Genomic DNA, 24,910 nt, shown 5'->3' with positions numbered 1-24,910 from the left:
ACTTACCATTGCAGTATCCAGATGGCTCCGTATGAGGCACTATTCCAGTATCCAGATGGCTCCGTATGAGGCCTTGTATGGGCGGAAGTGTAGGTCACTTATTGGATGTATCAAAGTGGAAGAATCTAAGTTGAAAGGGCTAGATCTAATCCAGCAAGCAGTTGATAAAGTCAAGCTTATTCAGGAAAGGCTATTGATGATGTACAAATTACCGAGCAACTATCATATGAGAAAGTCCCTATTGTGATCTTGGATCGACAAGTCCGTAGGTTGAGAACCAAGGATTTGGCATCGGTAAAGGTACTATGAGAAACAAGAATGTTTAGGAGATGACTTGGGAAGCTGAGGAAGATATGAAGTCTAGATATCCTCATTTGTTTCCGGCTTCATAACAGATGCAGACTATAACACAATCATCATCAAGCGTGTATTATTTATCAGCTACTCTTATTGGTCGTGTGGGGCCATTTTTGTCATTGATTGTTGTAGCCCTGTGTGGAATTATATGTTTTGGGTTGATGTAGAACCCCCTTTTGGGAGGATGCCACTTACGAAACAAAAGCAAATTTCTTACCTCAATGTTCAGAAGAATTTTATTAGATAACATATTCACAATAATTTAGTAGTAGAAAGAGGCCCATGTAAACAACTTTCAAAAATGCAAACCTAAGTGTGTCACATGGATCACGTACAAGCCCCCAAAAGTATGCAAAATGAGCATGCTCATGCAAATGTGATCTTCATCAAAGCTTCTAAATAGTCTACCTCAATTGGCCATCCTTAAGTCTTCCTTGGAACATCACCTACCATAGTAACAAACTATCGCTAAGCATAAAGCTTAGTAGCAAATAAACTTAACTAACATTTCATATCAAAAGGAGAAGTAGGCTACGTAAGGAGTACAACAATAAATTCTAGGAATGAGCATATCAAAATCATCATCAAGCACTTAACGAAGGTACCATGGTTTCAAGAGAATGAAATATCAAACAAGAACTAAATGAAGGTACAATCCTTTCAAGAGAATAAATATCATATATTAAAATAGTTCAAGATATCAAGAGCGTTCCAAAGCAAATCCAAGAATTTCACCATTTGGTTAGTTTAATCGTGAGTTATGAATCAAATATAAGTGCAAGAAGTGAGTTCAAGACATAAGCTTATCCGATTTACAACCAAGTTGGAGAATCACCAAACCATAAAATAGTTCAAGCTACTAATATTTCAAATACCAAGTGTCAAGAAAGCCTTCGAAGCTTCAAATACCAAGTGTCAAGAAAGCTTTCAAAACTTCGAATACCAAGTGCCAAGAAAGCCTTCGAAGCTTCAAATACCAAGTGTCAAGAAAGATTTCGAAACTTCAAATACCAAGTGCCAAGAAAGCCTTTGCAGCTTCAAATACCAATTGTCAAGAAAGCTTTCGAAGCTAATTCATGAAAAGTCATTCAGTTAGTTAATTTCACCCAACACATACGTCATGCCATCACATCAAGCACTATCAAATATCAAGAAGGACCAAAGCCCCTATAAAAAAGGATCGAAACCCTTATCAAGAAGGACCGAAGCCCCTATCAAGAAGGGTCGTCACCCAATAATCAAGAGAATCAAGAGCCATGTTGAAAGTGGCTTTCCACTCATACTCGAGAATGGACAAAAGTCCATCACCAAGACGAAATGCAAATCCAAAGTCAAGATGGGAAAGATTCGGAATCAAGAAGGGTCATCACCGCATAATCAAGAATGCAATAATGCTCAAGCAATCCGTATACGTGGGCGAATTAAGTCGTCTTACAAAATGCTTCACACAACACCAATGTGATTTTAGCATACTCATAACTCAATTTAATAAATCATATTCTCAATGATAAAGTTATCATATTGAAGTATCTCAATATATTCTTTCTCAACCCACAAAGCAAGTAAACTATCAAAGTAGCAACAGAATCAATATGGCAACAATTTTAAGTAGATATTATTTCATCAAGATTCAAGCTTCTCACAATATCTTAAACCAAATAAATTGAAAGCGAAGTTCAAGTTTAGGTGCAAACCTTGGAGCTTTAGAGCTTCGAAAGCTGCTCACATAACCACCAAGAAGTTAGAAATCCCCAAAGCAACGATCAAGTAAATATGTCAACTTCCTTAGCCAATTTACCTTAGCTTGTACAAGGGTATATATATACTCAAATACACCATCAAATATCTAATTAAGTTCAATGGTTTCAGCATGTCAAAACTGTCACGACCCAACCCCGTAGGCCGTGACTAGTGCCCGAGTTGGGCACCCTAACACACTTATCCAAACTGAATCACATACAGATAGCGCATACGGCACAAATGTCCCACGCTGCCTCAAATCATATCAAAAGCCGACAAGGCTGCCATAACGAGTGGGATCAAAATAACGCAAATGTACAGAAATAGGCACCAGCCCACATATATGTCTACAGACCTCTAAACAGACCAACCGAATCATATGGCGGGACAGGGCCCCGCCGTACCCTGAATAAACATAAACCTGAACATCGGTAGAGTATGTACCCAAAATGTCGGCTACGGAACAAAGGGAGCACTCCGAACCGCAGAATGGAAATCCTACGCCGGTGGGTCACCAAAACCTGAGTATGTACCTGCGGGCATGAAACGTAGCCCCCGAAGAAAGGGGGGGGGGGGGGTCAGTACAGAAAATGTACTGAGTATGTAAAGCGGAACTATAACAAATATAATCATAGTCCGAACCAGAAGTGCAGAGATATAGCGGACAGAATCACCATACGGATCGGGGCACAGAATATGGCTGACATAATCGTAATCAGAGTTAGAGGTACCGAAGTGTAAGAGACTGAATCACGGTCTGAATCATATTTCCGGAAGTGTAACAGACGGAGTAATAATCCAGATCAGGCATACAGAAGCGTAACAGACAGAATCATGCATGCAGAGTCATAAGCATATACAGATACAGGTAGCATATATATCAGATCCCGGAAGACAAATACGGCAATCAAAATGCCAAACTGCTTTGCTTTCTTTTAAAAAAACATTTCCGTCTCATACACATAGAAAATCAAACACACAAATGCCGCGGCCAAAAGTCCAGCGGTTAACATCCCAAATGCGGCATACCGCGGTCAAGAATCCAGCGGTCAATCTCGCACGCACCGCGGTCGAGAATCCAGCGGTCAACATCACAAATGCGGCATACCGCGGTCAAGAATCCAGCGGTCAATGTCGCACACACCGCGGTCAAGAATCCAGCGATCAACGTCACACAGTGCACACAATAATAAAACCGGCCCAGGACTGGGCGAAAGAAGTAATAACAGAATGCACGAGCGGAATCGTAAATAACCGTAAGCATGCAAATCTCTTACCACAACCCAACAGGATAATCAAAACAAATTGTTAGTTCAACCCCGGAACAACAGTCAAACATGTTATAACCCCCAATGAAATGATTAAACGACCATCTCACAGTAGTTGACGCACTAGTCATAAGTTTTCATGTTTAAAATACATTGTGGGACTTACGAAATACTTCAAAACAACTGTCGTATAGTAGTTAGAAAAGTAGCCAAGAGTTCCACTTCAAAATAAGTCAAACGGAACAAATCAGAAAAATCCGAGAATAGTGGGCCCACCTCGAATCAAATGAGGTGGCATACGTAAATTATGGATCATAGGTCTTATGGAGTCATCCGTGAGAGTTTTAGGGCATTCCGACTTCATTTGTGAAAGTTGCATACATATAGGTCATTTTGCCGACGAAAGGTTAAGAAACCAATTCAATCTCATTGGATGAAATGGAGCCAATTTCAATCTCGGATTTCTAGAAACAGGGTCGTATCTGAGGCTCGCGGCCGGGCCTATCATGTCTAGAACATGCCAAAGAATGAAGGGAAAGACTTTACATACCTTGATTGCGCCTTACGCTCGTCCAAGTTCAATTCCCGTTTCGCTCAAAATCTACAAATGGTCATGTTTACCAATTGTCAATAGTATGACTTTTAGCATTCAAATATTTAATTCATTACTTGTCTAAAAAAATTTGGGCAGCATTTCCCCTATAAACTCGCCTATCCGAATTTCCAATTGCTCTCCTGTTGACACAGAAATACCAACAATAACATATGGACACAACCATATCTTCAATTTTTTTATTTCAACAAGAACAACAACATATCAAAACAGCCCCCAACTATAATATAACGATGCCCGAAATTCTAACGAACACTTGCAATACACCAAGCAGCCCATATGCACTTCTTATACCTTATTTCATGCAATCTTTTCAGCAAATTTCTGAGAAATACAACAGCAGCCACACAACACCACATCATCTATTCATATGCAACTAAACCACATTATTATCTCTATAATCCTTACAACAACCCACAACAATTTAACTCCAACTCTAACCATTAAATTCCTTCACTCTCCTCACATAATCCATGATTACAACAACCAAAATATTAATTCAAATCAGTCCATCAATTTCAATTAAAACAGCCCCTCACCCATAAATTTCAACAAAACAACAAACGAGTTTATAATGCTGTTTTCTCCGTTCTAATTCGTTAAAACTCTAACTAAACACTTTAATAACATAAAAGGAATTTTATAAATACCTTATCAGAAGCTCCACCACGAAAATTTCATCCCCCAAGACCAATATTTATCTCAAATTGAAGGCAACGTACAACGTTTTTCTCTTCATGAGCTTCGGGATTCGAAGCTCGGATTTTAATCAAAATGGCTTCCTTAGCCTAGAAGCTCTCTCTCTCTCTCTCTCTCTCTCTCTCTCTCTCTCTCTAATGTTTTGGAGGATATAAGCTGAAAATGATCAGCCCTCAAATGAATCTACTATATATTTTAACGTTAATGGGCCTCATGGGCCGAAACATACTCATGGGCCAAAATATGAGTGCTTGGATCGGGTCTCAAGTTTCTGCCCCGCCAGCCCAACTTTCGTCATCCATATCTCCTTATTCCGATATCATTTTGATGTGAGGTTTGTTGCGTTGAAAACTAGACTCGATGAACTTAATTTTAGGCTTTTGAAACACCTTAAAACTCCTCATATACTAGGAGATATGCCTCCAATAATATGGGCTAAAAATCTGGTCCGAGATTTTTCTGAAGTTGTTCGGATTCATTTCGTTCAGATTCGTTTAACTTCTAATCCTCTTCCGACCCTCATGTAACCTCTTATACATACATATACATACTCATATACATACATAACAATCCATACACATCTCGAAGGGTCCGGAGAATCACAATAACCTTAAACGTAACTGGAGAACTTACGAAGCTTCGACGAAACTCCAATCGCAAAAATATATTCATATCTTTTATCCATCTTCTATAGCATTACTAATAATCTCAAATACTTTAAAATGGCACTCACATTACCTCATATACGCTCATAACGCGATTTCAAATCCTTTAGGTTACGATGTCACCTCGGGATACTTAAGGCAACCATATATATATATATAACGATATTCTTACTAACTCGATTAACTTTCCTTGAACTTTCTTAACTCATTCTTTCTTGTCTTAATTAAAATATCACAAACTCTTACGGGGTGTAACAAAAACTCAACACGATATCAGTGAAAATCACCCTGAACTAGCAAAGCAGAAATTCTAGACAGTGCTACTGTCTTGTATTGTGACTCAGTTTCAAAGGGGTAAACGGCAAATAAACTTTGTGGCCTTAATGAAAGTTGTAGATATATGTCTTGGGGTTTCAAAGAAATTTAAATCACTCCTATAGCAGTTTTTTTCAAAAATATATGCTCAAAATACTAACAGTGGTAGATGTAAGGTTTGCAAACAGAAATCTGGGCAGCACCTGCCCTGTACTTCATCACCCTTTTCCCAGTAAATTAAAGAAAAAATGGGTTTTGGAGCCTTAACTAAAGTTGTAGGGCTATGAAATAGCTTTCTATAATATATTGGATCACTTAAATCTAAATTTTATACAAGGAGATATGCTAAAAACACTAACAACTGTCCAGTTCAAAAACGGGTTCGGAACTTACCTCAATCGGGTGGAGTAGTTTGTGGCTCAACCAAAACAAGTCTTGATGATTGATTTAGTGGATGAATATTATGAGAGGAGAGAAGCTTTGGGGCCTTATTTTGATGAAGGAAACGAAATTGGAGGTGGTGGAGAGAATAAGAGCCCCAAAAAGGTATATATCTTACTAGATAAGGATGAAAAAAATAGCAAAATAAAAAGGGCTGCCCACTTATATATATATCTATCTAATCCATTTAATAATTTACTAAGATAATAATAGTAGGAGTAGTTTACATAACTACACCATAACGCTTAAAACAAGTTCCAAATACCATAAAATTCATGTTCAAGAAGCGCGAAATAAAATATATCCCTACTATCAAGATATGGCCAGTCGAAAATTCACGTGTTAGTTTAAAAATTTCAGGGTGTTACAGTTGCTGTGTGGCAGATTAGTAGTGGTACAGTTACAGGAGAGACTCTGTCAAATTTTTTTATAGAATTCCTGGAAGTTAACATTCGAGGACGAATGTTTCTAAGGGGGGAGGAATGTTACGCCTTGTAGTTTTATACATTGAGATTCGTCGTACGTTAGTTGTCTTAGTTTTGGACACCGGACTTTGTCTCCAAGGTTATACGAGGTTAAATATGCTTAACTTATACCTATAAGGGTTTAAGTTCATGTTTGGTAAGTTACTGAAGGATTAGAGAATAACTAAATCGAAGCGGAAAGGTTCATCAAAAGTTGTTTCTGGGGAATATAAAATATGGCTATATAATGTGAGATATGGTCCGTATTTTGAGATATGGACCGTATTTAAGTATTTTACAAATTTACAGAGAAGCAGAATTTTGAGGTGGTAAAATATGGACCAACTATACGGTCTGTATAAAATTATATGGACAGCAAGTTGGCCGTATAATTTTATACGACCAGTATACACGGTCCATCTTTTACAAGTCGGTGGATTTTGCTGATTTTTATATATTACTAACCCTCTTCATTTTAAATCATTTTAAACATAAGCCCAAGTTCAAGAAAGCTCTAAAAACCTCTCCCAACGTATTCAAACACTTCTCCAAGCATAAATCAAAGATCAAGGTGAGGATCAAAGTTCTTAGGGTTTCAAAGTGTTATTGAAAATTGTTTTATCTTCTTGCAAAGCTTTGGAGGGTATTTCAAAGTGAAGTAATCTTGGAAGTGAAGTGTTCTTGAGTTCTTGAAGTAAGATTTCATCTTATTTTCATGTTTATGTGGTAATTATGTGTAACGACCCGCTTGGTCGTTATAGTCCTTTCGGCATTTTTGACCTTCCCAGGCTTGTTAGCTTATATTTGACCCGAGGGGACCATTAACACATTTTTCGAGGTGTTTAGATTTGATTTGGGTGACATTTTGAGAAAATTGAGCTTAAAGCAAAAAAGAGTTGACCCAAAGTTGACTTTTGGGTAAACGGACATTTTTCGGAAATCCGTCAATTTTGAGAGGTCCGGATGGTCTTTTAGAACTTGTGTGTATATTCAGTTCGGTTCCCAATACACTCGGGTGCATTTTGGGACTTGGGTTGGGAAGTTGATGTTGAGGTATTGGGGGTTGACTCGGTGAACGAGACCTCAGTTAGGAATTTGAGGCCACGAGTGCGATCGTAATGTGTTTTTACAAGTGTCTGTGTATGTGGTATGTGAGCAAATGGGCTCGGGTGATATTCGGGATTTTGAGTTGAGATTGTGATTATTTTAGGGAAATCTGGTTCTGGTACCCGCTATAGCGGCACCAGTACCACTTCAGTGGTACCGCTATAGCGGTGGGATGGCTGCCACAGCAGCCAAGTGCATTTCGTGACTGACCGTCATAGCGGTCTAAGCGTCAGTCAAGGCAGGACCACCGCAGCGGTCCCGTTGCCACATAAGCGGTATCGGGCTGATTATTTCATTAACTAAGCATTAAAAGCCCTAAGTCCCTCATTCTTTATTATTTCGACTTTAGAGTTTTTGGGAGATTTTCAAGGTGATTCTTGGGGGAAACTCTCGATGGTAAGTTATTCTATTTCCTTTACTATTCCATTGTCCTTAATCACCTTAGAATTCCCTTATCATGATAGTTCATTAAGTATTTGATAATTTAAAAGAGGGTTCCATGAGTTCTTCTTTCTAAGCTTCTAAACCTTAATTTATTGATTGGGTTAGCTTCATTAAGTATGGGATTGATGACTAGAACCTATAGCTGCATGATCTCTTCCTAATTAGTGGCTAAATTATGGGATTGAAAGTTAGGATTTATACTCAAATTTGGGGGTTTTGCCTAGAATATGAATTTGAGTAAATTGTTGTTTCTTCTAGCTTAATATTGATGGGAATTGATCACCTAGAGCTTTAATTTCATGTTGAGACCTTTACATTCCTTATTTCACCCTTCTAGTTCATAAACCCCTATTCCATAGGTTGGGGATTTGGGTCTTGAATAGAAGTAGGGTTTGATTGATGTTCTTCTTAATTCTAATTCCATTATTCGGATATGTTAGACTTTCAATATCTCGAGGCTCAAAGAAAAGGGAATACTAAGGAGTGATTGTTGGAGACTTTCTATTCGACCTTCCAGGTAGGTTACGGTTTACCTTATAGTGAGACTTCGATTAGCGAAGCATATGTTTAGATGATATTGTCGGAGAATGCATGTAAGCCTTCGGGTACGAAGTTGGGATGGATTTTCTCTTAGGTTGGTCCTTGTTGTATGATTTGGGGCTAGCCACCCCATTGTGTTGTTGACTCATCTTGATCTATTTTACTTGTTAGTTCGTTGATCCATTGATAATTATGGCTAGTGATATCGTGGATTTGATATTGTTGTACTTACTCGTTCAATACTAAGATGAGAATGGTGATTAATTGTGGCTTATTGTGTAGCCTTACTGTTGATGTTACTTGTGTGCCATGTGTGGTACTGTTTCGGATTATATTGGTTGTTGATATCACATTTCATCATGTTGATACGCATTTCCATGACACATTGACATACGCATGGTTCTGGTACTGATGATGATATGTGAGAAAGTGTAGCCTCCGATGCCAGAGAACGTAAAGAGAGACGAGTGTTCATTTCCCAAGGTTTCTTGCCGAGAATGATGGAGTGTCCAATACTCGAGGTCTTTGCCGGGATAGTGAGAGTGTGCTCGTGATCCGAGGTCATATTTTGAAAGGAGCGGTGCTTGGACTTTGCGGGTCCCCCATGGGTCATGATCGTCGAGATGTGGAGTCATTCCGTCCGGAACATGTTGTATAAACCTTGATATGCATTACATTCATCCTACATACATTACTGCATTGCATTGTATCTTGATTACTGTTGATTGTTGTGATATTACTGTGACGTACTGATTCGGATGGCTATATTGAGATTTGACACAGTTGTGTTTAGATGCTACAACATAGGTGATGACTTGTACCATGGATATGGCTTATTGTTGACTTGTACCTGTTGGTTTATATGTTTATCTTGCTTTGTTGTTTTTATATACATTAGCTAGTCTTAGTCGCCCTATGATACCAACCAGTACTTGTTGATTGTACTGAGCTGCACTTGCTGAATTCTTTTATGAATGCAGAGCTCCAGGTGGGTTCGACCTCTACTTCTCGTGGCTGATAGTAGTTCGACGGTTGCTGTTTGGAGTCTTACAAGGTGAGCACGAGGACGTTCGTCGCCTTGAAGATTCTTCTTTTATTTATGTCTTATTTGATGTTCTCAGACATATTGAGACTATTGATTTATCTTTATTACTCTCAGACTTGTAGATTCTAGTTAGAGGTTCTTGTATGGTTAGACCATATTCTGGGGTGGTTTTGATGTATTTATTTACTTCTGTATTTTCTTATATCATTACCGTCAGACTTACATATTTCTATCTCTTTCTCTTATTTATTTATTTATTTATTTATTTATTCATGTTTTTAGAATTGTTGGGATAAGGATTCGCTTACCGAGGTTGGAAAGGTAGGTGTCACACCCTAATTCCACTAGGGTGTGATGGGCACCCGGCCCCACATCCGGAGCCAAGCGAACCCACAGACCTTTAGGGCACACATAATCTGATTAGACTTTTAAATCAAATAAAAATAAAATACATAATAAACTTTCAAAATATTCTTTTTCGATGCTTTCCAAATCAAACATAATCTGTGATTTTATAGGATTTATCACGTAATACAGAATGACATATCGGCTGATGAAGCCGCTTACGCAACCGACATACTATACTCACGACTCTGTCTGCAAAGTCTCTAACTTCAATCCAGAAAAAAACATAACATACAAACTCGGACTCGGCAGCACTCCAGGAGCAAATGGAGCTTGCCAACTCTGCTGGAACATTCTCTATAATGACTTTACATCATCTGGGTGTACCTGTGCGGCATGAAACGCAGCCCCCGAAGAAAGGGGGGTCAGTACGGAATATGTACTGAGCATGTAAGGCAAGAAGTGCAGTAAACAGAATCATAATCGGAGTCAGGAGCACAGAAGTATAACAGATAGAACCATAATTAGAATCAGAAGTACAAAAGGTAAGTACCTTATTCGAGGCATCAAAATGCTTACTTTCAGAACACAAATCATGTATGCCAAAATCATAAGTCATCATATGCATATACAGATAACAGATAACAGATGCCGGCCCTCTAGCGAGGGACGCGGTAACAGAACCCGGCCCTCTAGGGAGATACGCGGTGAACAGAATCATATGTCATCCTGGCCGCCATCCCCATATCATCATATACAAATAACAGAACTCGGCTCTCCCACCGAGGGGCGCGGTGAACAATGCAGAGGAAGTGCACGATAACAGAACCTGGCCCGGGACGCAGTGAAAAGACATACTCAGACATGCACGAGCAGAGTCGTGAGAAACCATATGCATACAAATCAAGACCCGATAGAGACACATACACTTACCGACATCTGAAGGCCCAGAAACAAGTTTCGGGTCGATCGGACTCAGTATCAGAAAGTTACGAGCGTTTTAGTACAAAAACCTCTACAGGCATTTTCAAGCTATCCAAGATCGTATACATAAGTTGGGGACATTAAGACTTACAGAGAATACTCATATCAAAATACTCATATCAGATTACTCATATCAGAATACTAATATCAAAATACTCATATCAGAATACTTGTAACAAAATACTTATATCCGAACACTCATAGCGGATTTACTGAATACGTATATCAGAAGGTGCATACGAATCATAAACAGATTCGGAATCAAGAGTAAAATTACCTCAAAGTGCATATCATAACTTACTTGGCTCTAGGACATGCCAAAAGAAAGAAAGGGTAAGCCTTACATACCTGTTCCACGACCAACTAGCTACGCTTATTAGCCCAAACTTGCTAATCTACATTCAAGAGAATTGACATAACCATTAGATTCATTGTCATTCACTTGTCTTAACTTCTCAAATAGATTCACTTATATTCTGCCGAAATTTCGGCAGCATCTCCCCTGTAAATATACCATCCCCAAGAATACAACTCGGCCAATTTCAACAACAAACCCGAGAATGGAACTCGGCCACATCATCAACAACAATACCAACAATTATTCTAACAATACTACAATATTCATAATAATCCAATGCTACCCGAATCATCCAACTTCAACAATAGTATTAACCACACATTTTTCTCATTCTAGATTCATAAACCATATCAACAATCATGTATTAACAACATCATTCATACAATGTAAGAATCCAAGCTAGTTTCGCATTAATTTTCTTCAACAATTCTATAACGATTACAACTTCATTTCCAAGTCATTAAACCTTCATTTTCTTATGGATTCCACAACAACAACAACTAAAATATCACATAGAATCAATTCACCATAACTTGCCAAACCAACCCCTATTCGGCCACAATAACATCATACATGTTTTCATGCATTTTCATTCATTTCTACATATTACAACAACAACCAAAAGACTAAGTAAAATTAATCTATTTCTTCTACACAACACCATATGTACACGGCCAATGCTACACACGCACGGCCACCACTTCAACATCACATTTTTCCATGAATTTCATTCATTTCAACCTTCCACGATACTCACAAATTATCCATAAACATATGAGAGAAGGTTAAACACATACCTTTTCCACTTATCTCTTCATTCGGCTAGGGGCATATATTGCTCAAATGAGTGATTTAATTGCTCCAACAACTCTCCCATGTTAATGAGGGCTTTCAACTTAGTTGGAATACTAGAAGAAATAATTTTTTCTTGATCAACTTCATGGAGTCAATTCTCCATAGCCATGGCCGAATGGCCCCTTGGAATTTTCTTCTATTTTCTCCAAGTTTCTTCATCTTTTTAAAAGATGAAGACAAATATATCTTGTGTATTTTTTTCCCCCATTTAGCTATATATATATATATATTTAGGTCCCTTGAGTAAGAGTATGGACACATGTCCCCCTTCTCCATTTTCTTGAAACTTCTTGAAATGGTCAAAGAAGACTAAGTGTCTTCTTAAGCAAGCTTTGGCCCATATATTTTTATTATTTATAATTAGCCCCCCATTTAATAAAAATGTGAGCACATGCTACCCATGCCACACGGCCATCTTGGAAATTTCAAGAATTTTCTTGAATATTTGTGAAATTACCATTTTGCCCCTAGGCTTCCACAATATTACCATGAACCATTTTGCGAATTTCCCTTTTTACCCTTAACCTTTCTCAATATTTCCATACAATAATATTCATAAACAATATTCATAACAACTTATACATCAAAAATAATTTTTGAAAATGATCTTGCCCTTCACTTGCCACGTCGATCTCGAAATATCCGGACGTACAAAATGCTGGCTATAACAGTAGGTGCCCGCGCGATTTAGAAATATTGGATCGTGACATTATGCTAAGATTTGAGAAAAAAATAAATTGGAGAAAAGGTCATAAGGTGTTGTGTTATGGATTGATTATGAAAAGAAGTTTTGGGACTAAATTGAGTATAATTTGAATATAATATCTTGGCTATGGTATTATTCATGTATTTATTGTTGTTTTGGAGTTTGGTGGAAGTAGATGATATAGAAGAAATGCTGCTCGATTTTTGGTAGCTTACCAATTAATTTAGTTTGACCTTATGAGAGCTTCAATGACTTAGCCTTAGTATGAATCATCTTGAGTGTAGAGTTACAAGCTCGAGAGGATAGACGTTGGGTGGTTAAGTAGACGATGAGGTATGCTAAGGATGTCCCTTTCTTTCCTTTGGCATGATCATATTGATACTAACATATACGAACGTCCTTCATAATGACTTCACTAGAAATATTATAAGCTTATGTTCTTGATCTTGCCATGGTGTTATTAATCATGTCTCAAGATTATTGACCTTGTTTATGGTTGTTGATATCATCTTATGGTTGTTGAAGGTGAGATATGTCGATGATGTTAGCTCCATAATGATAATCGGAGGTATACCGACCTTACATCACTCTGGTAGAGTTGTAACGTTTCTTTGAGCTCTCATGCATACTATACTATATATATATATATATATATATATGTAGCTATTTTCTAACACTGAGCAGCGCTATAGTCGGCCGGGTACGACACCTATTGTGTGCACCACTGCAGTTAGGTACGGTAACATCGAGCCTATCACGGTCGGGTATGATGACATCGAGCCTTATTATGGCCGGGTACGGTATGATGATGATGATATATATATGTATGAAAATGTTATAAAATAAAATAAGGAAAGCATGCATGTTATCCGCCTTCAGAGGCAATCAGATGTACATGTTATTTTTCTTATCTCATGTCACTTTCGTGTTTTTATTACGTGGTTTATCATGCCTTACATACTCAGTGCATTATTCGTACTGACTCCCTTTTATTTGTGGATGCTGCGTTCATGCCCACAAGTAGCCAGGAAGATGGTTCGGACCATTACGCTGCATTCTCAGCGTATGCATTGGAGCACTCCACTTGTTCCGGAGTTGCAGCTTAGCTTGGTATGATTCTTTTGTGTACATATGGGTATGGCGGGATCCTGTCCCGTCCTTATTATGTTATGCACTCCAGTAGAGGCACGTTGACAGATATGCACAGTTAGATGTCTTATGACCTTCTCGGTCCGTATTTTGTTGTATCATTATCCTGACAGCCTTGTCGGCTTGTATATTTTAGGTTCATATTGATAACGTATGTATGTATATATATCTTTTGGGCTGGTGTCCTTTCCAGTTCATGATGTGTATTTGTTAGCATTTTGGCCCACACTCAGGTATGATTATGTAATGCATGAATGTTTTGAGGTGCTCGATATGTTAGATTCGGGTGCCCGTCATAGCCCTTAGGTTGAGCCGTGACACAGGTCCACAATCAGCTGGTTACCGACATTTTTGGTAGGTTGTTGAGAGGTTGATAGAAGGATTGGGTCAGCTCTTTCCGGGCCTTTTGTTTTTCTGGTCCGTTCAACCTCGAACCGAGGGCTTGAAGTTGTTTCATCCGAGCGCGCTTGCGCTCATTGATTTGGTCGATCATTTCAAGGGCCGCAGACGCGTCACCAGGAACTTCAAAAGGAAGAGCTGGTGGGGCTGACTTCGGCAAATTTGAGGTAATAGAATAAAGCGTAAGGATGTTATAAGCTCAGTCGGTACCGGAAGATACACAAAGAATGAAAGGAGCCGTACCATGTGTTACAGTTCACTTTTATGCGGGCGCATAAAAGCTACTAAGAGGGTGTTGGTGCTCTAACTGGATTTCATAGTTTTAGAGTCGCCACCTAATTTATTAAAGGGAAACTTGGAAAATCGGATAAAAAGGGTTTATTCAAACAAGAGAAAAATCCTTTTTTAGACCAGAGTTCGAGATACGTGTTATGGTGATCCCCTAAGGAAGGTTTTAAGCACCCTAGTATTAAGGATTCGTAGAATACGGTTGACCTACGAGCTTCAATGTGTGATTAAAGTGATTATTTGCTTAAAATGTTTACTTTATCGCAAATGCCATACTTATCATAAATTCAAAATTTCGGAAAAATGTCCCCTTAGGAAAGGGGGTTTTTAGTTTCAAAAAATCTATATAAGTGTTCAACTCACTTCATTTTTGGATCAAGATACACTCGGGATTTCTCCCACGTAGAGTCACTACTGTTTTGGTCCTAATGATATGATTTTAGTTCTTATAGGTTTTTATTATATAAGAAAGTACATGGAGTAGTCATCTTTTTATAATATAAGTATATAAAAGGTTTTGTTAAGTCCATTTATTAATCCATTGAAGCTCATAATCAAATATATTCCACTTTCCGAAGCCATCTTATTCTCAAAATTGGTCCAAGCATAATTCTTCTTGTTTTATCTCTTTAAGTTTGGGTCTTTGGCCCAAAATGCCCTTTTTTATTTTCTGAAAATTATCCTAAGTCCAAACAAGTTGTAAAGAGATCCATTTTTACTTAGTAAAAAAGCTGAATTTTGATTCTAAGTCATGCTCCAAGTCCCATTTCAATTTTCTACAAGTGAGCCTTATATCCAAGTCATTTTTTAGGTCCAATTCCAATCCAATTTAACACTAAGGCCCTAAGGGGGCAAAAAGTTATATGTTTGGTTTAAAACAGTCCATCAACGGGCTTAAGCCCCAAAAACTAATTTTTTATCGCGGTCCATTTCGTTTCCAAATTTCATGGGAAAAAAAAGGGCGAGAGGCCCAAAAATTACAAATTAGTTTCATTCAATTCCCATTGTCTTAATCCGTATCATCAAACTATTATTAAAATTGAAGAAAACTTACACAAAGTTAAAAACCAGTTTCATGCATGTATAGAATTAAGCGAATTTGAAAGTTATTTGGGTGACTTCCTAATAATATTAGCGTTTTCCTAAGTTCTAAAATTCACAAGGGGTTTCAATATTATACAACATCATTACTAATACGCTTACAAATAAGTAATAGAGAAGGGTTTAGGCTGGTGGACCTACCTAAGCCCACTAGTTGCCTATTTTCACTCATAGGTGGGCCTTCAATATATTAGCTTCCCTTTCTCAGATTTCGAACTCGATCAAAGGAAGTTGGGCCTCGGGCCCAACAAGTTTAAAGAATAAGGGTCGGCCCAGAAGAAGTGTCCCATGCACACAAAAGAAGGGAAAAGGGGAAATGTGGTTAGGAGGTATCTAAACATATATACTAAACTAAAAAAAAAACTTCAACTAAATGAAACATTCAAGTCATATATGTATATTACGCATAATTCTGAGCAGATTTGAGTGATATATACTTAGCATCTTAAAGCCCAAAGTGAGTAAATGCAAACAAGCCTAAGCAGTAGATGAAAACAAGCCCAAATTCTTGGCAATCCATAGAAAAATAACATTAAAAAATGTACTCAGCCCAAACCCCATTTAAAACATACAAGAGCAGCCTTTAGGAATTTATATTGCATGATATGCAAAATATACACCATGATGTATACAAGTCTTGCATACCTTGTATATGCTCAGTGTATAGCACACGTATCAGCAATAAGCATGGGGAGTGGGAAAGGATTTTCGCATGATTCTACTTCAAGACATCTTAACAAACTTAACAATATTAAATTGCCAACACAGTTCATGTACAAGTTCAATCAAAAGGGGAAGGGGGTGTGGATTGTGCATGGTAAAGAATTCAAATTTAAGATTGCACAAGACTTGATCTCAAAGTAAAATAAAATAGGGGTAAAGAGGAATGCTAGTCAACAACAGGTTCACTTCAGATTTTCTCAACAGAGTAAGGAAGAGTTCAGAAAAGGCAAAACAAGGCCAAGATGTGTGGTGTTTGGGAAAAAGAATCAAGACTCATAAACTCCCTAAGCTTTCCAGATGATCATTTTCCCAACAAGTTCATTTCTTATCCAAATTGAGTAGCCTGAACTATTGAAGACTAAGCGCATTTAAACCATGTAGACAAAATACAGGCTAACAAGAAATAAACATAGGCAGCCAGGTTTAGGAACATGCTTTCAGATTTGTGCCAGCCTAAAGGTTATACTTATAGGTGCAAGAACAGTTAGACAGGGTATCCATGAATCACCCTAGGCCTAACTAGTCCTCATAATCCTAACAATTCAGCAAAGAATGAGGGAATAGGGGTAAGGATGGTACAGTTCTAAGAGATCTGTAAAAAAAAAAAAAAAAGGAAATGGGAGGAGTGACAAAGTAGCAGTTCAACATATAGGTTATTTTTCCTTAATTTGGACATCCAAACCTCTTGAACAATTATCTTTAAGAAAATCCCAACTTGACATTTCTGAATCCAATTCTTTGCTTAACTAATTAACCTAAGTGATTCTTGATTTTAGACCTTTAAGCCATATTTGTTCTAGTCCTTTATTTCATTGATTATCTAAACTAAAACATGAATTAGAACCATGTGAAGTGAAATCTGGAGAATGCTTGCACCCAACCATGTGATTAAATACCACCAGTCCATATTTAGCCTATATTGACACTCAACCAATCATATTAACCCTTTGGACTGTATAAACTATAAATCATTTATCAATCAAACATGTGACTTAGCTAAACCAGTTTAACATGATATAGAGATAGGATCCTCTGACATTTTTTTAAACCTGGATAGAGTAATGAACTACACACAAGATTAGACTAAGTATGAGCTTATCCATTTCATTAACACTTTGAATCAGAATCTAAACCAACCTATGACAGTATCAATATAGACCCAACATAAACTTGACTAATCAGAGCTCCACTGAACAAAACTACATATTAAAACCAAATTCAAAAAACTAAAACAAACTATGAACTGAGCAGATAACCACATGAATGCTAAATTACACTATATAATGTTAACACAAGTGTAAACTAACTAATATCATAAAGCACACAAGGCATAAACTAACTAAACCAACTAATCTAGACTAAACTAACATTAATTAGCACTAATTAAGACTAAACTATATAAATAAAGCACATAAAACCCATAAGGCATAAACTAACTAAACTAACCTACAAAAATTAAACACATAAGCACATAAAGGGGAGAAACAAAATGCAAAAATTAAAGAAAGGATAAAGAATTACCTTTCAAATGCACAGCCTTCGTCAAGAATGGACTTGAAGACTCCTTCTCCACTCGAATTGCTCAGCCACACCCAAAAAGAATAAAATAACTTTTAAAATTTTACTAGATTCAAATACGTAAAGGTCTCAAAAGTAGAAACCCTAGTTAATTTGATTATTTTTTTCATTTCTGAGTATATTGATATTTCAGTATGCTCAAAAAGTTCTCCCAAAATGTGAAGGATGGGGTTTTTTTATATAGAACCTCAAATTCTCAAAACCCTAGTAACAAATCGATGTGGGAGTCTAGCATTTCTGATAATTGCTTCTCTCAAACCACATCTAACTGTTGAGGTTCAAGCTGACAAACAAATAAAGGGTCCGATTTGGACCCAATTTGAATCAATCTGTTGGTTCCTTCATGAACCAATAGAAATTGTGGATTCAAAATCACAACAAAAAAAAAAAGCAATTAAGAAATTTCAGTCTACAGAAAAAGCACAAAAAAGGGGATGATAATACCTCGTTTGGGTTGGAACGTGGTGGTTTTTGGTTGAGAAATGACATAGCAATAAATGCCCTTGCCATTCTCAGCCATTCCAAGTCAACACCAAGCATCGAGGGCCTGCAATCTTTGTCGTTTCCGATAATATAACATCTGTTGACACCTAATTTTTGACATCTCATAATTTATTTTTATTACGCAGGGTCCTTAAATATTAAATGGGGTGAAATATGTATTTTTAGAAGACAAAATGATTTTATAAAATTATTCAGATAATATTTTACCATCCTTATTTGGTAAAATAATTTCTATAATGTTATAAATCATTTGGAAATCAATTTGCAACAATTATGATATATTTTCTAAATTTAATCAAGGAAATAGTTTAAAATAATTATTTATTTATTTTTTGAATTATCATAAATCAATTGGAAAATATTTTACCCTGTTTAATTCAAGGAATCTGATTAATTAAATGAATTAATCATTTTACCCCTCAATTCTTAATTCGGCATTCGTCATAATTAATTGGGTATTTAATGTTACACCTCGGAAAACTTCATGTCGTCATGTGGTAGATAGACTAACGCAGGGTGAGATGAATATGATATCCCTACAAGTAAGAAAGGATACTCGGCGACTCTAATTAAGATTCCAAAGACATTTGGGGCAAGAGAAGAAAGTTCGTTGAGGGAGGCAAGGTATAAGTCGTGTTTTGGAAGGATTTTGCAAAGTACCGAGCTAATGTTGATGTAATAATGTCTTGAGAAAGAGTTATAACGCTCCTTAGATTATTAATGAAGTGTTAAACAAGTGCTAAAAAGGTTTCATAAGCATTGTAGATCAAAGAAACGACGAGAACAAGTTCGGAGAGAAGGTGGATTATATGACCATTTATACGATCCGTATAATGGTCCGTATAACTATTACAGTGAAGGGACATCACTGATGGAGTTATACGGTCACTTATATGGACCGTATAAAATTATACGGACCGTATAAGGGTCCGTATAATTCCCGTCGGGCAGCTTTTAATTTTTATAAAAAGATGACCCCAAGGTTTTATTTATCATTTCCTCCACTCCTCTCAAAACCTCTAGAATATTCAACACACTTCATTTACATAAATTCAAGGGAAATCAAAGATCAAATACCAAAAACTAGTAGAATGAAGTGTAAGAATGCTAACTAGGGTTGAGAGAAGCTAGAAATCTCTTTGGAATTGAAGTTAGGGTTTTCTCCAATTGAAGCATTTCCATCCAAAACCCATTCCTACACAATCAAAGGTGATTTTTGTGTTCATTTCATGCTATTAAGAGTATTGAATGGTTGAAAGGCTTGGATTATGGAAGAAAGAAGAACATGGAGTACAAATATGAGAATAGTGAAATTCTTGAATGGTAATTTGATTTGAATCATAGTTCTTGACATGTTATGGTATAATCTTATTATGAATGACATTAAAAATGTGGAAGAATAATTATATATGAATGAATACGAGGTTGGGTGGTGACCATGGTTAGGGGTGACTGGAAGAGGGAATTGTGAGAATTGAATAATATCTGGCTAAACAAGCCTATTGATCATGATATTGTGGATGTTGTTATTGATGTTTGGGAGTTGTTATATTGTATGGAAAAAGTTGTAGAAACAAAGGAAATGCTGCCCAATTTTATTAGCTTTTAGTCGTTTTAGCTTAAGCTTAAGTATATTATCGATTATCTAATCTTAGCACGAATTCTGTTGAATGTAGAATTGTCGGCTTCTAAGGGAACCATTTAGTCGATAGAGTTAAAGAGACAAAGAGGTATGTAAGGATAGTCCTTTCTCTTCTAAGGCATAATTTCCTTTGTATTTCCATGACTCTCTTACATTCCAGAAATGATGAGTCTATGATTGTTAAGAGCTTCCCATGAGATAAAGATAAAAGACGTGCCATGAATATGATAATGACGATGACGCATTTACGTCTAGAGACTCTAAAGCTTATAATATGATAGTCTTATGATTCCTTGATGTTATTCATTGTTGTTAGACTCACCTTATGACGCTAGTTCCTTTAAGGTGGGACATGATGATCATGACTACTCCATAATGGAATCGGGGGTTCTCGACCTTACGTCACCCCGATAGAGTCGTAGTTTCTACTTGAGTTTTATGCATGCTTTATGATAAGTATATAATGATGAGATTACACCGTTCCTACATGGCCGGGCAGGCACCGCTAAGGCGGGCGGCATATACACCATGTCTAGATAGCATGGGCAGACACCACTAGTGGACGACATGAGATGTTTACCCCGGACGTGGGAGGACCGGATGCGGGCTAATGATGATCACACCACACCTATATGGTCAGGCCGTTACATACATATGTTTACATGATATGATGTTGTTTATTATATGAGTTAGCATGCATGACTCCGCCTTAAGAGGCAATCAGTTACAGGTTACCCCTTTATCTTATATTCTTGCATCTCTTTATCATGTTATTGTGTATGCCTTACATACTCAGTACATTATTCGTACTGACGTCCTTTTCTTTCTATGGACGCTGTGTTCATGCCAACAGGTAGACAGGGAGGCGGCCCAGATTCTTAGGAGCTATTCGGCAGATTCACAGAAGCACTCCACTATTCCGGAGGTGCCATTTGTTGATACATTCTTTTGTGTACATATTTGGGCACGACGAGGTCCTGTCCCATCCTTATGTCTCAGTACTCTAGTAGAGGCTCGTAGATACGTATGCGTGGGCAGTAGTTGTCTCATGAATACGTCAGTGTATATTTTTGTATATCATTTTTGCAGCTGTGAGGGATTATGTATATTTATGTATTGCCTTGGAGATTATATGTGTCCAGGATGGGTATGATGATTAGCGTAATGAGTGGTGCTCGGTAGTTAGCTTCGGGTACTCGTCATGGCCCTTTAGTCGGGTCGTGACATTTAATTATGGTTAATTCCATAAATTGCTCGTTATGAGGCTAGTAGTGGCTATATAAATGATCAAGTATTATCAATTTTGGCCTTAATTGAAAACCAATTCTATGTTTTAAGCCAATTAAGGCCATTATTGCAAAAACTAGCCCTTGATTGTTCAATTAAGTTTAATTTTTGCCATGATTGAAACAATCAAATTCATGGTTGAAGTTCAATTAGGTCATAAATGCAATTAGTTTTTATTTGTTTAATCAAGCCGAATATGGCCACAATTGAAATAGCCTATTGCACAGGTCAAGGTCAATTTGAGGCTACGTTCGCAATTAAAGTCCCTCTGCTTAATTAGGCATGATTGTTTGGCTAATTAATCTTGAGTTGACCATGAATTAAGAGGGTTAAATTAATTGATCTTTTCTTAATTGTGGATAAGTCCCAAAACCGGTAGTTCCACAAGCTCGTTCTTATCTTCAAATTTAGCGGGAACCGTTATGTCACGTCCTTCTGACTTCGGCCACGTGTCTCGCTCTGAGTGGTCGGCCTCGGAAACAGCCTTAACCCACGTCACTTCAAATCACGTCCCATTAATTCTGGAACACGTGTCGCCTCTCGATTGGTCGTTCTCTGTAACCGCTACAGTAGACCGTCTATATAAGGCCTTAAGCTGCTCATTTTTTCACTTTACATTTTCACTTCTCATTCTCTACCTTTTACTTCTTAACTCTTTGATCATAAGCCTCTTTGTTAATTTCTTCATTTGCTTTGAATCTTCAAGGTTTTTTGCATCAAGGTTCAAATTGAATCTCTAATCCTTCTAATATTCCTCTTTCATTGTTTCGTTCTTGTCTTGAAACTTTCATCTGCCTCTTCAAATCCTCAAATTTTCATACCCACTCTTTCATCTTTAAAATGTCAGCCAACACTGATTCTGCTTCCTAGCACGTTCCCTCAGTTTCTTCTCCAGGAGCCGAGCCTGTTTCAAAACCCAAAGGTAAGACATTTGTGGAACCGACTGCTCTGGACATAATACCGTCCAGACCCAATTACAACCATAAATTTGACGTTGAGAAGCCATCTTTAATCGCGGATAGGGGTTTTGACGTTAGGCGATACCCTTCGTCTATTACAGAGGACCTCCTCCCCCGAGTCCGGGCCGAATGCGGATGGGACGATCGTCCGGTAAAGGTGTTCACCCCCGATCCTGATGCGTCCATCACCGATCATAGGGAAGGGTTACTGTTTCTTTACACCTATCCATTCACACTGAAGCTCGTTCCTCCGATTGATCCGGTCATCCTTGAAATGTGCCGGACATATAACGTGACCTTGGCCAAAATTGGGTCGGTTATCTGGAGGATCGTGGCCTGCCTCCGTCTACTGGCCAATAATGCCAAAAAGGAATTCACGTTAGCACACTTCATCCAGTTGTATTATCCGAGAATCTTCCGAGGGGGCGTGATAAAGGTCGCCAAACGAGGCCGGAACCCGATTCTTTCCAAACTCGACGAGGATAGAGATCGCGGATGGTTGGAATGTTATGTCCGGGTAAGGACCACATACATTATTCCGGCTGATCACATGCCCTTTACAGAAAAGTAGAATAATAGACGTAAGTTTCTCAGTTGTCTTCCATCTATAGTTGTCTTTCCTCTATACTTTGTCCAAATTTGCTCTCTTACATGCATATGTGAATTTTTTTTTAGCCGAGGCATGGATACCTTCAGCTGTTCGGAACCTACCCGAATGGGTCGAAGCAATCATTAGCCAACACCTTCACGGTGAACGGACATGGGCGGACCTGTCCCGTGGCCGGTGGGTTGCCCAAAATCATGGTAATCTCCCCCTTGATTTGGTACTTATTACGTCCTCCCGTTTTGCTTTTTCTTTCTATAACTCCTTTGGCATTTAGGCTTGCCCAAGGGATCTATGGAGCCACGACCTGAACCAATTTCCGAGCCTGCCACACCGGCTTCTGAATTAGATACGGCAGGATCATCCCGGCTCATTACTGCAGCCGGAAAAAGGCAAAGAAAACCATCGGCCAAAGGGCAGAAACAAAAGAAGAGGCCGAGAAGTGATGTTCGGACCCTGAGGGATGAATCCGAGTCAGATATTTTTATTCGAAGGGTTGGTGCGGGCCCCTTCGTCGCCTCTATTCCGGAGGAAGAAACTACAATTCCGCCCTCGTCTACAGCGAAGGAAGGAACTGCCATTCCGACCCCGAACACAGGTGGGGAAAAAGATGTTTTTTTTCTGATTTCTCTAAGGTCCATTGAATTTATCGAAATTTCAGGTTATCCTTCTCCCGAAGCGGTACCCTTGGTGAAGAGGCATAGAAGATCTGGCCCGTCTTCGTACACTGAGGCTGATCAAAAGGGCTGAATCAGCCCCGGACAACGAGGCTATAATGGTTACCAGTTCACTGCCCGATGGCGACCAAGCTACTACATCTGAGGCACCTGCATCTACCGAGGCTGCTAGAGCCGTTCCGTTTCTCCTACTCCTGCATCAAGGTCTGATAACCTGGATGACATGTTCTCGGATATCCCTCCTCCAACCGAGAAAGCTGTTGGGTTTGGACATCTTCCTATTCCTCGAGCCACGAGGGCCGCTAGCCAGTCCACTGAAACGGGAGCGAGGGACTCTCTTGTAGGTATTTTCCCGGCCCTTAGTGTAGAACCGAGAAGGACGAGGTCGGCCGTGATCACCGTCCCCGAGGATTGTAGTTTTTTATCCCGGCCTGTGGAGGTTGCAAGTTATCTAAGGCCTCTTATTTCGGATTCGGATAAGAGAAAAATGGTCGGGGTTCCTTGGCAGTGCCTTATAAACGAAGGCATGCATGCAGGCAACCGGGTAAACTTTATGCTCGTCTTTCCATAATAATGATGTGCAATTTTCAACTCTTGTTTATTCAATTTCTTAACTCGATTTTTTTCTTCTTCTGCAAAGTATTGTGCTCGTTAATGAGGGCTTTGTCCGTGCCCAACATGAGGTTGATGACTTAAAGGGCCAGCTGGATGCCCAGGGCCGAGAAACGGAGAAGTTTCAACTCCTCCTGCAGGAGAAAAAAGAACAGCTGAGCCGGGCCGCTGCTCTCCCCAACCTTCAATCCGAGATCGAAGCGGCAAAGATCGAAAACCTTCGCTTAAAGGCCAAGTTAGCCGATATGATTGAAAAGAACCGGCTCCTTGAGGCGGATAATGTCAGTCTTAACCGAGACAATGCCAATTTTACTACACTATTTCCCAACTTCGGAGTAACCTTGACTCGGTCAAGGCTGATGCCGTGAGGATGGCAGAAAGGCATCAACAGCTTGAATCCGAGAGCGCCAATGATAAGGAGAAATTGAAAGTGGCCGAGGA

At 38.5% G+C, this 24,910-nt stretch overlaps 2 long non-coding RNA genes across 2 annotated transcripts; both read right to left on the bottom strand.

The window, feature by feature from the left end:
* Window positions 1–605: 605 nt before the first annotated feature.
* LOC132640873 (uncharacterized) lies at window positions 606–4,644 on the bottom strand. Its single transcript, XR_009582470.1, has 3 exons — window positions 3,916–4,644; window positions 2,052–2,630; window positions 606–803 (listed from the first exon to the last, which is right to left on the bottom strand). It is a non-coding gene; the product is annotated as an uncharacterized LOC132640873 (long non-coding RNA).
* A 5,505-nt stretch (window positions 4,645–10,149) lies between these two features.
* On the bottom strand, window positions 10,150–18,622 carry LOC132640872 (uncharacterized). The gene is made up of 2 exons (XR_009582469.1): window positions 18,128–18,622; window positions 10,150–10,430 (listed from the first exon to the last, which is right to left on the bottom strand). It is a non-coding gene; the product is annotated as an uncharacterized LOC132640872 (long non-coding RNA).
* Between the last annotated feature and the right edge of the window lie 6,288 nt (window positions 18,623–24,910).

This window comes from Lycium barbarum, chromosome 5 (genome assembly GCF_019175385.1).
Source record: "Lycium barbarum isolate Lr01 chromosome 5, ASM1917538v2, whole genome shotgun sequence".
NCBI lineage: Eukaryota > Viridiplantae > Streptophyta > Magnoliopsida > Solanales > Solanaceae > Lycium > Lycium barbarum.
This window is presented reverse-complemented; position numbering and strand designations above follow the sequence as displayed.